Source organism: Anolis carolinensis, chromosome 2 (assembly GCF_035594765.1).
Source record: "Anolis carolinensis isolate JA03-04 chromosome 2, rAnoCar3.1.pri, whole genome shotgun sequence".
NCBI lineage: Eukaryota > Metazoa > Chordata > Lepidosauria > Squamata > Dactyloidae > Anolis > Anolis carolinensis.
Window position 1 is genome coordinate 260,268,278 of NC_085842.1, and position 15,427 is coordinate 260,283,704.

The window sequence follows — 15,427 nt, forward strand, 5'->3', positions numbered from 1 at the left end:
AGACCCCAAAAGATGGTTAATTAGGAACAATAGGGGAATGCATTGGTATACGGAATGATATTCAGAGAAGCGATGGGAGGACAGAAACTTAATTTAACAAAGAGACATGTGGGTTTCTGTAAAAACTGAGAGAACAATTCTCTGTGGAGACCTCAGGAAGACAGTTGCAAAGAGCGTTAGACAAATACTGTCTCAAGAATGAACTCCGATCAGTATGTTGTTTGACATGCTAACCACAACTCAAAACTAAATGGGTTTGGAGCACCCAGAGCTTGGAAACATTATTTCTTTGGACAACAGTTCCTAGAGTCCGCCTGCCAGCACTGTTACTCATCATGATTCTGAAATTAGGAAAGTTCCAAAACATGGAGTGTTCCTGAACTCTGTAACACATCCACACACACCTTGTTCTTTGTATATCCAAGGGATGCTCAAATGTGATCTGTGGCAGGGCAAACTACACCTGCATCTGTATTCTTTTGTAACTGGAAAAACAGGCCCATATCTGCTCGCAGGGAGATCTTTCTGTAAACCAGATGCCATTCATAACAAAGATTAGCATCCCTTATCAAGTTTCACATGTTGTCAAGGTTTAAAAGTTGGTTTCTTAACATTTTCTGCATCAAAAGTGGCATCTTGTGTAGAAATACGGAAAAGAAAATTGTGACTTTGAGGAAGTTAGCTATTTTGTGACTATTTTACAGAGTTGGATATTACATAGTTAATCATCAATTGCAAATGATGCAGGGAAAGAGCAAAGTACAGTGCAGTTAGCCTGCCAAATTTTTTGGCAGCCATTGACATTTTTTTCATAATTTGATCACTTTTCTGTCTCCTATTTCCAGAACATTTGAACAGATAAGGGTTAAAATAATGTGTGCAGCCCACCCTCCACAGCACAGCTGTCGTATCTTTCATACTGGAGACCTACCAAAAAAAAACCAAAGGACACCATTTCCAAAAGCCTGTTTCTCAGAGGAAGAGGACAGGGGGAGCGTCCACTGTTTTACAGTGAAAATAGTTAAGAAAATTGGAACTGAACTAAGATTTAGACCAGAAGAGTTTCTCCTGAATTCTCTATATTTATTTTGTAAGAGGGACTTCTGCATAGATAATAATGGACTGGCTCATTAGACATGTTCTAGGAAGGCTGTACCTGCCTCGCATAACAATGAGCAACACTATCGCTCTGCTGGATTTTCAGCTTGACAGGTAAATTTAGATGGGAATATAGAAGCCCTGATGCCTTTGTACCACTGAGACTAAGGATTCTTTGTTGGCGGGAGGGGGGAGTATTAAAAGAAAAGAAACATTTGCAACAGACTTATAGTGGAGCCCAATTGCAATTTGGATCTTGAACACTCACATTTTTATTCTGGAGGGCACACCATGCTTGTAAGTACCTCTTCCTGAAGAGAAGGGGTAGAAGCAAAAAAAACATCATTTCACTCCATTAATTTTAGAATTAAGCTATCAAATGGACATGCTTATATCAACAAATGCTGCCGGCTAGGCAATGACATGTAGCATACCTTCAATTTCCAATAGTTTTTCGCTACATTATGTCACAAGCACAAAGACAATTTCTACATATTCAGTTCGGTTTCCTGTACTGTGCATGTACATATAAGAATAAAGACCCCCCCCCCTCTCTCTCTCGCACACACACACACACGCACATAAATATATGAGAGACTTAGTTTTAAAATGGGCTGAGTAACTGTTCTTTGCCAACGAGTAACAGTAGCTTTTAGCCAATCATTACACCATCTTGTAATTACATTAAGGCCAGCTGCCTTTTTGAAGCAATTAATGTATTTAAATAATTTAGAATACTATCAAGACATGAATACAGTGGCTCTTTAGAGAGACTGAAAATATTGTAAGTACTGCCAATTCCTGGTAAAAGCTGCTATATTATTAGATGGAAAAGACAACTTTAGTCTTTCCTCTTTCATTTCTTAATTAAGCAATACACCAGAGTCCAAATTGCCTCTGCCACCCAAGTTATACCCTCTTGGTATATGAGTCAGGAATGCTGTGGCATGAACAGATGCCATGATTTTGTAGATGTTTATGGCAGAATGGAGTACATTTCTGTACCTTCTTTGTGGCGTGTTGGTGTCCCTTACACCAGTGCTTCCCAAAGTAGTGGTCTGTGGTCTGGTACTAGTCCGTACACAATCAACAACTGTCCAGGAAAGAAACAATTCTGGGTCCAAACATGATACCAGTCCCTAATACGTTAAGTGGGCATTTCTGATCCCCCACATCAAACAAACTTGAAATGCAGTATTTGAAACCACAGAGGTCAACAAATTCAGATAGGGCTGGAGAACCTGTATTCCCTTTAGATTGACTTGACTTCAGTTTTCATAAGTTCTTGATGCAGACTGGTAGGAGCAACAATCAGCATCTGAAGGCCTACAAATTTCCTCATCCTGATACAGATAGTTGTCAATCATCCTAATGAAGACATGGCATTAGAAGGCCTACGACTAGGCACTAGGGAGACCAGTGTGGTTCCATCCAGTAGCAAAGCAGCATTCAAAGAAGAGTCCTATCAGAACTGACCAATTCAGTCTCGTCCCTGGCTAGATAAAGAGTTGCAGCTCTTAAGCTTGTTTTCTCTCACCTCCTCATTCCTTCATCTTTTTGTCTATTAGATTGTGAACTTGTGGGCAGAGACCATTTTATCTTTTAATATCTATGGAGCGCTGAGAATCTCTTATGTACTCTTATGTGAGTTAATAATAATATGAAAAATATTAGTAACAACAACCACTTGCTTGACATGAAAACGGCCTTGTACTCCATGAACAACAACAAATAGTTTGAGCAGTATCTTTATTGAACTAGCAACACTTGAAAAGCCAGACTTCTAAATTCCTCAGGAATCATTTTCTTTGGGGTGAAACAAATAAGTCTGACAATAATTGTGGCTAATTGATAAAGTCACAGGACTTTATTTAGTATAATTATTATTTTCAATATATTTATTTATACCCCGCTTTATCTCCCCAAAGGGGATTCAAAGCAGCTTGATATAAATAAAATGCTACTTGTAATTACTTTTCCTAGTGATAAAGACTTCATTGTGATTTTGGTTCTTGCACGGTGGTTATTAACTGAATGAGGGATAATATTACTCTTTTTGTGATGTAATTTTTAATTATGAGAATAACTACCTATTTGCGTGGCTTTGACACTACAACTATAACTAACTGGGCTTGGAAAGTAGCTTCACATGGAGAAAAGGTTTAAGAGTCCTGAAATTTCTCCACTGTCCCAATATATACCCTCCAAATATCCTAGTCTCCTTCATTGTTGATGGGCTATAAGCACCATAAAGCCTTATGTGGTTGTAGTGGAAGTGCTTCTCACTGGAGTAGCCATCTCACTGGCATGCTTTCCTTTTAACAACCAATCAGTATCCTCAATGCTGAATCCGCTGGTTAGTCCTGACTAAACCCTGCTCACTGAATCTATTGTTGACAAATAAGTCAACAAAGGCATAAACCCCATTGTACCATAGTTGAGAATAGGAGCATGATTTGGGCCTTACCCTGTACACTAATACGCTAATCTAGGAATAAATGCTGCAAACAATGATGCTAAGGTTTAGGTAAACTCAGAAGATGAACTCAAGAAGAAAATATATTAATATCAAGTTGCTAGGTGGCTGGAATTTTGTCCCTTTACATTTTTTCCAGAAGTTTACTGTCACATTGATAGCAAACATTGACCAAGACCCAATAGTGCTTCAGCACAGCATAAATGCCCACAGGCAATATACAAAGAGAATGCACAGCAGCAACACACATTCATGTGCTGCTCTGAGTACCTTAATGTATTTCCACATGCACGAAAACCCCACATGTGTAACTCCACTGACACCACCTTCAGTTAGATGATTGTTGCAAAGTGCCCAAAAAAACTCACTCTGCCTATATATGTCACAGTAATTGAAAGTGAAGTAACCTGAGAAACCCTCACCTATTTCAAAGAAGTGAGGTTCCAGGTGGTTGTATGTATGACACTTGGTTTTGCAAAAGGTAGCAAATAACTCAAATTGTGTACATAAATGCAGCAAAAAAGGGACAGAATGACTGGGTTTGGGGAAAAGAGATGGGATCTCAGACATGCTCAACCTTTTTACCCTGGAGGAACTCTTGTAATTTTCTGTTCTTAAGAACCACATGCATAAAATTATTATGTTATATATATCTACAGCTTTAAAAATGCAGTCACTATCTCTAATAGGAACATAAGAGTGACTGAATGCATATCTATAATAAAGAAATTAGAATATGACAGGTTGTGCAATGCAGACATGCTGGAAATAGTATCTGATCATCGTAACTTAATATCAGAGCATAATTCAAGACAGATAACTCCTGAAGTGAGCAGGGAAGGTGTGGCCCTTTAAATGTTGCAGGACTGCAAACCCCATTATTAGCTATAATGGTAAACAAAGACAGAAGTTCCAGCATAAGAGCTACAGTTGCCACCTGTAGCATGAAAAAACCTAAACATTATATTTTAAATTGCAGGTGGAGTCGAACTGCAAACAAGTTGTACCTTCTCCTTATGCATAGTAAATTCTAGCAACATGAATATAAACTCAAATCTGACAACTTGGGGGAAAATGAGTGAAATTTCACATCTGAAGAAGCTCACAGCATGGTGAGAAAACATTGCTAATCAACTGGGAAAATAGGAAGAGAATGGAAAGTAAGCAAACATGGACCTCATTTGAAAGAAAACGATTGCTTTTGGTCTAGTCCAAACAAATCTAAAGCACTCTGAATCAAAAGGAGATAAATAATTTTAGAAAGCAATAAGGCTTCCCCTGGAGAACTGATTCTCTGTGTAAACATTACATTTCTATCTCCAGAACAAAACCTATAACGCTCTGTACTGCAAACATATCACAGAGAGCCATTACTGGTCTTTGGTTAAGACATGGGCTACAAATCATCATTATCCAGCAAAACACAGCCCTGGAGCCTGCTGTCTGTAAATATTGGTTGCTCAAGTCCATCTAAAATTGTTCCCAAATACAACAATGAAGACTCTTGGGAGTTGTGTTTCAGCAAACCGTAAGATGGCAGGGAGATAGCATATCATAGGAGTATATTAATTAATTATGTACAGAAATTGCCATGAGGAAGATTAGTTACATACCCACAGGCACGGAAGAGGATTACTAGCATTCATTACCAACAGAAATAGCTGGGAAGAAAGCACTCAGCTATTAAAATGGTTGTCAGAAAAGAATCCAGGACATGGAAAGATACAATCAGTTGGCAAAACTCTGGCTATTCAGCTTTGACTTATCATTTATTAGTCTAATATTATGTTATTCTGCTTATTGCTGTGTATCTTCAAGTCCAATTTCTCTCCAAGGGTAAGATTTATTCAGGAGCCTGCAACTGCCTTCCTCCTCAATTGGGAGTGACTCACTCAAGACCATACAATGAGCTTCCATGGCTAGGCAGAAATTCTAACCTTACTCTCCCAATACCCAAACCGCTATACCATACTGGCTTTCACTAACTATTTACAAACATTAATAATCTCAAACTATCAATCACCTATTATACTGTCAAAGTTCAACATGATGCAGTTTTGGATGTGGGAACAATGATATGGAGAATTGTCATTGCCTCTAGGTTTTGCCTCTTTGATACTAGATATTGAAACGTGGGCACAAATGCTATCTTGTTGTAACTTGTATCAAGGCTCTAATGGCAAATTGAGCCACCTTGTTTTGGCATACCTTCATCCATCCCATGTTTGTGAAATGATGCAATGCCCAGAATTAAACAGAAGGTTGCATTGATTTAAAATTTGGTTTCAAAAACCAGGACAAGGATGTTTACAAATTACCCATAGCATCAGTTAAACATTTAATGTCATTTTGAGTTGATACTTCATTATTTTATTGCTGCTATGATTAAATTTTTGTGTAGCAGTCATTCCCCCCCCCCTTTAAAAAAAGAAATAGTCTGTCCCCTATATAAAGGAGATTAATCTTATTAATTTCATTAAATGTTTGGATGCTTTAGGGGGATAGTGTATCACAGTATCATATTAATTAATCACAGAAATGGCTGTGGGGGACATTTCATAAAAGCACATGCAAAATGCAAGAGAAAAAATCACCAATATTTGCTAGAAACAAGAATTTCAGTACATTAGTAACATAATTTGTACAGCATAGAGCACTCCTAACTTTTTCTTGAAAAGACAAGAGACAATTGTGCTTTTCAAAAACAAAATTATTGCTAAGCTTCAGTTATTTATTATTATTAAAATGTTGCATTCTGAAACATCTTGATCTGAACAACTTCCAGCTGGTTTGCTGAAGTTTCACTACCAGAGAGATCATTAAAAATGATACAGGATTTAAAGATAAATCCAGTCTTGACACTTCTGACTAGCTATTTCTATGGAACAGACAAACAGAGCTTAACACAATTAAGGAGTTAGTTTGCTCCCTGGTTTTTCCAAGCTTTACCTATTAGAGAACAGCATGTTAAGGTATCTCTGAAGGGAGGAAACAGTTCCAACTCAAGCCTCCAGTTTTCACAACAATACAGCAGGGATGGGAACATTTTAGTCTTGTTGAGGCAAGAGCTAGGAGTTCAGAACTGAAAGTAGATTACACCGAAATATGGTCCAAAAATATACAAAATGCCACATTCTTTTGCCTTCATTTCCACAATCTAATCAAGGCATGTGCCATTTTATTGTTGCCTCCATTAACTGGGAGTAGATTGTATTTGTTGATCAACCTCAGGCATCTCCCATCTGTATGTTGTTGTTGCATGTCTTCAGTTAATTTCTCAGTTAAAGCAAAACACAGAGGAACCTATAATGGGATTTTCTTGGCAAAATTTGTTCAAAGGAAGTTGAACTGAGGCTGAAAGGGTGTCATTTGCCTGAGATCAGCCATGACTGAGTAAGCATTCAAACCCTGATCTCCTAGTGTCCTAGTCCAACACTCAAACCTCCACACATCACTGCAACTAAAAACAATAGATCAAAATGCTTGAGCTATAGGAAGCTGCAGCCCTTAGTATTTCAAATACTGTACTTATTAATTCAATCTGTTACTTCACATGCACATCTGAAGACTACCATATTTTACTACCAAAAGCAAACAAAAAGCCAAGTTTATCATATCTATTGAAATAACAGACCCACTTCTTTGGAACATCTAAATCTAGCAATCTTTTGTTTTCTAAGTAGCCATAATTGGAACTTTTCACAATGCACCAAGAAGAGTCCATCTTGGTATGATTCCATTTTTACTACTATGGCAATATCTTATGGCACCCCAGGAGTTTCCATTTGTATATGAATATGTGCCTTCAAGTTTCCTGTTGACATATGGCAACCTCATGTATTTAAAAGGGGTTTCTTAGGCAAGGAATACTCAGAGGTAGTTTTGTCATTCCTTTCTCTGAAATATAGCGTATTCGCTGATGGTTTCTCAACCAGGTACTAACTGGAACTGACTCTCCATAGCTTCCAAGATCAGAAAGGCATATAGGTATTAGTTTAGTGAGAGCTATTTTGTCTCACTCACAAAGCTCTAATGCTTCATCAAACTTCAAATCATAGGATTCCATAGGATGCATCTTGGCAATTAAAGTGGAATCATAGTGCTATCATTGTGTTGATATATGGCCTATTGTGATAAACTGCAGATAGCAAACTATTAGAATGTTATAATTCATTTTTATTATTTATTTCTATCCCACTTTTCTCCCAGATCGGGACTCAAAGCAATGAACACCTTGTTCCTTGCAACATACATCTTTCATTCTTAATCCAAGGAGTATGTGTATGCGTGTATACTGTTCTGTGGGTGAAATTGGGAGAGGGAGACAAAGCCTCTAGGCAGTTTGATACCACTTGTACTGTCTTTGCTTCATCCTATGGATTCCTGCAATTGTTATTTTGTAGTTCAAGGGAGATTAGTGGCACTCTCTAGCAGAGAATATTAAGTATCTCACCAAACTACAGGCACTAGGATGGAGCCATGGCAGTTCAAGTTGTAGAAATGTGTAGCACGAATACAGCCAGAGTCAAAGCACCTCTATCTTTCTAAGTGGTGTGTACACAAATTGCTTGTGGTTTCTCATTTTGTCTTTGACATGAAGGGTAATGTAATGGCCTGTACTCAAACGTGGTCAGCTGTCTAAAAATAATGGAACATTTTAGCAGGCATGGAATGAATCACATTGAAAATCTGAGAAGATTCCAGCCTGTAATAGTTCCGAAACTAGACTTAAATAAGTAGACAATATATGGCACATATGAAGAAATCAAAACATGTTTCCGTTCTCTCATTTCATGTACAAGAGGTGCACTAGTGAGTTTGCCTTCCTAGCATTTCCTGTTTTTCCCCCAAACAATTCCATAGGGATGGCAATTATATGATCCTACACTTTTTTTCTCTAGAATTGATAGGAACTGCAATCTAACAACTTCTGGAAAGGACATATTCTTTGGTCTTTCTCCCTTGTTCATTGTACTTATGGAACTGCCTCTTAGAATAAAACTAGGTGAAGCCATCCCTCTTACATCATTTTAATCTCACACTTTCAACACAATTATCTAGAGCAGCAATTCTCAAACAGTACAATCAGGGGCTCTGTGCCCACCCTGCCTAGGAAGCACATAGCCTGCGAAGCCCTGCAGCCACCGTGGCCCACAAGACATCCCCACTGCTGCTTTGACTGTGCTTTTCCTGCAAGGCCAAAGCAGGTTGAACTAGGTGGCCTCTGGGGTTGCTTCTATTATTTCAAAGACTGAATATCTGTTAGGGGTGCTTTGATTTGTGTTTTTACTGCATGGCAGAAACACGTTGGACGCAGTGGCCCCAAGGGTTGCTATTATTATTATTGGTGTTGCAGACTGGATGCCCCCCTAGGGTCTTCCACTGAAATACTGTTGTTTGTAGGCTAAAACCATTCATTTTAAATATTGTATTGTTCTTTCTTTGCACTACAAACAAGGTAGTCTCACTCATCCAACATTCTGCATCCCAAATTCACAGCTGTTTCTCTAGGCAGCAACGCACAGCAGGCCAACATGCCCAACAATACAAGTGCAGCCACACTCCCAAAGTGGCAGACTTATTGTAAAACATGATTTGATGATCAATTTGTAAAATCATAATGTAATTTGACATTTAATAGGCTTTTCCTTAATCCCTCATTATTATGCATTTTTGCTTATCCAACATTCTGCCAGCCCATTTATGTTGGATAAGCGACTCTACTGTATGTGCAGTGTGCATAGGAATTTGTTAATTTTTTTCAATTAGTTCATACATGTTTTGTTGCTCCATACAGTCCAAAAACAATAGAAAACTTTAGTATTTAGGACTAATTCAGGCCCTGCTAGGATTCATCATGGTCTTCCTGGCTTTCCCAGATGGCCGTTCCCTTCCGCAAGCTACCGTCACCAAGTGGTCTTCCTGGTTTGTGGGTAAGGTCTTTTCCTACGCTGAACAGTTGAAATGCCTCTTGTACGACCTAGTTATTGGCAAGAAAGGCATTACATTAAAATCTGCTGGTATTTTAGTCAGTCTTTGGTTTCACCTCACACAACATGGAAACATGGTCTCCAATCTTGAAATTACATCCAGTCCTCAGGCCAAAAGTTCACAATGCTGTGGTTCATGGGCCACCTACGCCCGCCCCCCCCCCCGATATCCTTTTTGTTGCTCCCACATTTACTTACCTTTACTTACCCAAAGCTTCCCCTAATTAATTGGATGTGGTTTAGCAAGAATACACATTTGCCAGAAGTGTCATTAAAATGTGTCTACTTGCTTTTATATACTTTTATTGACTCACCATCACAAGCACACAAATATAAAAACTGGCAGAAAATCAACCAGGAAATCTACAGAAGCAGAAACCTCAGACAGAGAATCTCATAAGTTAATTTAATGAATTTGCACTCTATTCTGTTTTTGTCAGATCCCATCTGGAATGATGTGTCCAGTTCTGGGCACAATTCAATAAACATATTGACAAGCTGGAACATGTCTAGAGAACAACCAAAATAGTGTTTGGAAGCCAAGCCCTACAAGGAACGGCTAAGGAAGCAGGGTATCTTGGAGAAGAAGTTGAGAATAGACATGAGAGCCAAGTTTAAATATTTGAAAGGATGTTATATTGAAGATGGAACACATGTGTTTTCTGCTGCTTCTGGAGTAACAGATTCAAATTACAGGAAAAGTGAATCTACCTACATATTAGGAAGAGCTGTTAAGACTGTTGAATACATTGCATTGGAGTGTAGTAGTCTTCTCCTTCAAAGGTTTTCAGAGCCTGGATCGTCATCATTCAAGAATGTTTTGTGTTCCTGCAAAGCAGGGGAATGGACTGGATGGCCTTTCTGGTGTCTTCCAACTCTATGATCTGATGGCTCATTTTGTTTTTTCTGAAAATGTGATGGCTAGTAGAGAAGGGACAAGTATTTGCTTCATGTTTCATTCGTGCTATTGTACCATACTGTTCATTCCTATTGCACAGCATGGAAGACCCCTCCTCACACAGGTGAAGCACTGAAACGAAAATGAAAGCAGCACAAGACTTTTTCGTTCCTCTGCCTTTCTGCCGCTTGTTGCCTCTTGCCCGCCTCAGTGCCTGCTTATTCTTTAACCTCAGGTCTCCTTGCAGATAGAGAGGGAGACGTCTCAGAATCAGTGTTGCATTAAGCCCCTGCCTTTAAGCTCAGGTTTCCTTGCATATCGAGGAAACTTCTCAGAATCAGTGGTATCTTACACCCTGCCTTTAACCTCAGGTCTCCTTTGCAGATCGAGTGTAAAACGTCTCAGAATCATTGGTATCTTAAGTCCTTAGGTTAGAGGCCGGGTCCAGCAAGGAAAGAAGGAATGTTTTAAAGGAGATTTTATTTATAGAAAGAAAAAAATTCTGTAATTCAGGGGATGACCCAAACCTTGTAAGAGTTGGTGGGGTAAAAGTGGTAGATATGCCTTCCATGTGTGATTTTCACCCCTCTAGCCTTAAAGCTGAGCTGAAGAGGAGCCTGGGCAGCCCACCCATTGCCACCAATGGGACGAATGCATTTGTATATTCGGATAGTGAAACAAAAGAGCTCATTCGGATGGGCGCTGGTTTTGGAAGCGGCAGACAGACACAGAAAAGGGGCCATATGAATGGAACAAACAGAAACGGGCAGCGATTTTATACAAATGCACAAGACTAGTGGCTAGTTGTGGCAGAAAAATTAGCCCTTGCCTCAAGGAAAATTAATAGTTTTCTTGAAACAGATGCAGCCTTCCATTTCCCTTGTGTATTCTTTCCCTTCCTTGTTTTCCTCCATAGTGAACTATAAATGACATGCTAAGAAGCACACTTGTTCTCCTACATAATAAACAGACACAGAACCATATTAGATAGTAAGGAATTTTGGCTATAACCAATTGGCATTGTCATGGTTAGAAAAGCTTACAATTTCTGCCTCTCACATGATTAATACAAATAGAATAATGTGTATTAAAATTCACTTTCCTTTTCTGATTCCCAGAGGTTGCAAAATTTAATGTTATAAGCACAAAAACACATACATCTCTTTCATTTGGGCAGGTACTGCCTAGCATTCTTCCTCAGTTAATTGTTCAATTGCTTCCACTGAACTATTGCAACTTTGAAATAATAACTTGTAGCATTATATTTGAATTGGCATGTTTGCCAATACACTTGGGCCTCAGCTTGATATTACAAAGCCCCAGGTTGCTCACATTTTGAAACCATTCTCCAACAAAACATAGCTATGTGATACCATTTTTATCTGCACACATACTAGTCACAAAGAAACAACCTACATGGTTTACTGTGAACATCTTTAGCTCCTTTTCCCCAAGTACATCTATTTTACCGTCTCTCACAAAGCTAACAGCTATGGCATCAATTAAAAGAAAAACTAAAAGCAACATATTTCAAAAGGCGTCTTACATTGTGAAGCACTTTACAACACAAGCCAATTGAATCTTGTTACTTTGAGAGTCCTTGCAGCAGAATGACTTATTTTATTAGGAAATAATCTCTACTGAATTTGTTAGGTTTTGTTTGTGAGTAAACATGCTTAAAACTGCACTATCAGTACTTTAAGATCTTAAAATGTCTATTCAGAAGTTAATGGAGTTAGTGCAGCCAACTCTTAGGAAACTGTAGATTTACTCCCTAAATTCATTCTTAAAGGATTCTACTTCTATCCCTACCGCTACCTTCCCATTTTTAGATGTAGCAAATGGTCTTCTGCTCTAATTTAAGTTCCACTTTGAAATGAGGTATAAGAGATTTAGCGATTTCAGTATTTTCCCCAAATGTCTTGTCAAACAATCAGTCAATAAATCCAGATAGCTGCTATTTGTCTAACAGATTTGAGTTGAAAGTGACATTGATGACAGCATATAATCTATAATGTTCCTGTGCTACAGAAATGAGAGGTGCAACTAACCTAGAAAATTCCGCATTCAGCATTACCACACTCTTGTGGGCCTCATTTACTTCATCATTCCCTTTCTTCCAGAATTAAATCTTCAAGTTATTTTGTATTGTTTCCTTATTCTGCATTTTAATAATAATAATCATCATCATCATCTTTTTACCTACTTCTCCCAAAGGATCGATGCAGGGAACAGATGAAAATACAGCAACAAATAGGCATGTAGAACATTTAAACTACAACCACTAAATAAAAATAATAAGTTAAAATGACACATCATTTTAAAAATCTACACATTCATATTTTAAAATGTTGTAATTTAAAAACTCTTTTAAGACATTATACAGACCACCTGATAATCCAAGGTATCTGTCCCCAAACGTAAGATCTGATGTTTTGTACAACTTCCATCATCCCTGACTACTGTCTATGCTGACACTCATGAGTTGTCCAAAATATGATGAAGACAGTTGGTTGTCTGTTTTTCCTAACTACATGTATATGAAATCCCAAATCCTTAATTTACCTTGGAGGTGTAGTAGCAATATAAACATGTAGGTGGCTAGCAAGGAAGATAAGCATGTATACCTAAGTCTCCACCCAAGGTCATCATATATGGCAAGAGAAAATGGTAACTAGCACACCTCAATTTAACTGCATAGAAATGCCACAAACAAAGCTCTGCTCTTCCTTTTGTCCTTGTTTTTTCCACTGCTCTGAAAGTGAGATCCAGTAGCCATTTGATCAACTCTTACATAAACAGAACACACATAATTAATCAATACAATAAAGGAAAAATGTTTCTCCATGATTTTATTGGTTTTTAATTCTCCTTCAATATTTTCCAGTACTGAAGGGAACCAATAATCTAAAAATTAAGCAGTTTTATGCAGCTAAAGCCATAAAGAAATTAAACCATCTTCACATCCCTTGACAAACTAACGCAATCCTATGACTTCAGGGGCAGAGGACATTTCCAGGCCCACAGGATAAAGCAATCTCTCCATTTGAGAATAGATCATTCAAAAAATCCCCTTTCATTATTTGCGAAGGCCTAACACCCAATGATTTTAAAGATGGTTTTGAGTGGGACCCGTTTAGGGAAAGGTTTGACTGTACTGGATCTGTCCCAGTGATATTACCCCTGCCCAAAATATAGGCAAACGGCTGTTAAAAATAGATTGATAAAGAAAGGTCATTTTCACTACGTCTTTGTACACGGCCCAGTACCCCTTTATATCTTAGTCCCCAATCAAGCTGGGTTTATTTCTGAGGAATCAGCATTGGGAGGAATTGTAGAGGGATGGACAGACTTTCAGTGTCAGGTTGCAGCTGTCTCTCTGCAGTAATCAATGCAACAAACCCTGATATGGCAGAAGAGTGGGATTCTGCTTTAGGCAATCATATTGTAGAATTGTGCTTCCTGCCAATAATAGGCAAGGTAAATAGCACCTGCCTCCTTACTGAGCATACATGAAAAACAACATAGAAAGGAGCATACTACTTGCTTTATCAGGTATGCCCAAGTAATGTAACCCACCCTAATATCATCATCATCATCATCATCATCATCATCATCATCATCATCATGCAAAAGCTGGTGAAAGAAAAAATAATTCTTGGATGCATTTTGGGAGGTTTCAAGTGTCAAAATGTTTTTGTTTACTTATGCTAGACTTACCTGAAATAGTTGTTTCATTTCATATGTACATACTGGAAGTTTTGAATAAGCATGCTGAAATATATTTTCTTCTTTTTCAGAGTGGGAATCCTTTTTTATTCTTTCCATGTTACTTCTGCCTCTAGTATCAAGCTTTCTGCTATACTTACGAACACATAATCTTTGTTTACTGTTGTATAAATGAACAATTATCTGGAGATTTTAGAGGCTTCGTAACTGACCTAATATTTACGGTTGTCCTTTCAGTTTACTATGATTCTCTTAGCTTTATTAGGATGGCCTGACAGATTCCCAGTGTATATAAAATTCTCAGAGCATTTTATCTAATGCTTTCACAATGTAAGCCAACATCAAAAATTTTGGGGCATTTTCCCAGAATACTGGGAACTCTTCAGAAGAACAGATGGAATGAACCAAAAGTCCTTCTAGGAAACAGGGCAGGCTGGGCTGGGGGCAATATGCTTTGACCATATTTCACAATTGTTTGGGCCTTCATTCACTGGAAATAATTCTAACTAGAATCTGAATACAATAAAAGAAATTGACAGAAGAGAGTCCAAAAATTTACTCTTCTTTCATTCGATCCCTCTGATATGCCTCCTTAGGGAATAACAAGAGGGACCAAACAAAAGAAAAGTCAATATTATGAGATTTTTTTTTATTTCTAAGACTTTTTAATGTCATTAGGCAACGGTCTAGTGTTGGGCAAAACAATGTGCTTTCCTTATCCACAAGAATGATTTTTTTTTATCAACGAAGTGCTTTTTCAAATCTTCAATGGACATTCAAATAGCAAGACTCCCATCTTGTGGTGGAATGCGTCACTGTAGCTCAGGGATCACCACAGAAAGCTTTTGGCCTTTCAAAATTCACACTATTTTTTTAAAAAAACATATTTCAAGCTGGCCTCTTCATACTAAACAACAAAAGTGGGGAGGTAGAACTGCACATTTTTTTCAAGATTGTAAGGCAAATAAATTCAGGTTGATTTTGTGATCTTAGCAACAGAACAATGTAACAGCCCTCCCCAGACAGAACACTGTGTGCCATCACTGAAAGCTAAACCAAGAAGAGAAATGACTACAAAATCTCAAATACCATTCAAGTACATCTTACATAATAAAAGTATGTTTTGTACTGATGATATTTAAAAACAATTCAAAACTTTACAAAGACAAGTGTTTTAACTATAGCAGGAAGAGGAATTGGTTCCTCTTTTTATTTCCAAAGTACCAACAAGCAAAC